Raw genomic sequence first — 2,028 nt, forward strand, 5'->3', positions numbered from 1 at the left:
AATAATAATAATAATAATAATAATAATAATAATAATAATAATTCATGTGATTGAAAGGTCTGAAGGTCTCCTTAATTTCAGCTAAGGATAGATCTTGACACCAACCTTCTCTCAGATTATAGCAGCATGAATTTGCCTCTCACCACTCTTGGCTGTTTTGTCTCTAAACTGACTTTATTTTCTAGCAGGTTTGATGACACCAGAAGCTTCGGGCTCACATTCCATCAGTTTGGTGATGGCCAGCAAAATCCCATCACTCTCTGGATCATTTTAGCAGAGCACGGACCTGTCACTCTGGGTGTATGGGGGGCACAAAACTGTACCTAAATAAATCCCTGTGACTTGCTTTGACCAGGCATGGATTGCAAGTTCAACTTGAAGATGGTATGGGATAGACAGTGTCCAAACTAACAAGCCTTGGCATTCAGAGAGGATGATTTCCCCCTAAATAATCTCAATGTAGTCCCTAAGGGTAAAGGAAATGGATCATGGGCAGGCAAATAGAGAAAATATTTGACATTTAATCAGCCTGAATGAGGCACAATGGTTATGTAGAGAAGCAGGAACAACAGTTTCCATGTCAACTGCTATCACCATGGTGAAGATGACACCCATCCATTGCATCATCTTTGGATGGAAGGGGTCTGTAGAGGGCTCTGGACCCCTGATGGTGCCAGCATTGCAGAATCATTATGTGTCCCTCAGACAACACCAGTCCTCATCAGAATGAAGAGCTGTTAGTGTCATCCTCTGCGGTCTATAGAGAGTGGCTTCGCATGTGTGGGGCTTGGCTTACCTTATACCTAGCATGAAGAAATATCTGGAAACAGCTGTTAGTCAACAAAAAAGCAAATGCCCTTTATCCTGGTGTATGGCTCTGTCTCCAAAATTGCCCTCTCACACCCCATCCCATCTTGAACGTCCCTTACATACTACTTTCCATTCCCTATAAACAAGAGTCGATTCTGGCCAGGACAGCTGGGCTATGGCTATGGAGAACTGAGCTAGGTTTCCAAAGAATGCTTTCAGCACAATGAATTGTATTCTTAGCCAATGTGCTCTCAAACAGAAACAAGCACTTACACACTTGCACATTCACATTACACTCACAGCTGCACACTTACACATACACTCACACTCTTGCACGCTCATGTACACTCACACACTCTCTCATACACTCACACACATTCACACATTCATACTCACATACTCACACATAAACATGTACACACATAGTTGCATATTTATACATACATAGCTTCATATAGACACACACACACTCACACCCTCACACACTTCCATGCTCATACACTAATACATTGATACACACACTCACATAGATACACAAAAATACACTCATACATTCACACATTCACACTCTTACACTTCCAAACACACACATAATAGGCTCACACATAAAGATACACAAATGCACAAATACACTCACACTCTTGCACACTCCTCAATACAAATACTCATACTCACACATTCTCACACTCACATAATTGTGCACTTACACATACACCCAAAAAACACACTCATACAAACATACATTCACACACATAAACTAACACACTTTCATGCTCACATGCAGTCTCACACAGCTGCTTATTTACACATGCACACACACTCAGAAGCTCATATACACACTCATACACACATACACTCACACTTGCACACTCACACACAAATGAAAGACAAGTTTTACTTGCTATGTAAGTGCCTTTTCTCCTACTGGGCTTTTCTGTTGTAGAACTGGATTAAGTGGTCTCAGCTAATGTTCTGACCTAGCTTAGTTTGTTTTCCGTTATTATAACTGGCTGACACAAATGAGTAATTTTAAAGGATAGAATTTCGATGTGGTAACTCTGGATACTGGACAGTCCAAAAGCATAATGCCAGCATCCTCTGAGCTTCTGGTTAGGTCTATTATCACATGGTAGAGGCCATCACCTAGTGAGACACAGCCAGCATGTCTGAGAGAGAGACAGAGAGAGAGAGAGAGAGAGAGAGAGAGAGAGAGAGAAC

The sequence above is a fragment of the Nannospalax galili genome, unplaced genomic scaffold, assembly GCF_000622305.1.
Source record: "Nannospalax galili isolate Female #2095 unplaced genomic scaffold, S.galili_v1.0 scaffold667, whole genome shotgun sequence".
In the NCBI taxonomy this organism is placed as follows: domain Eukaryota; kingdom Metazoa; phylum Chordata; class Mammalia; order Rodentia; family Spalacidae; genus Nannospalax; species Nannospalax galili.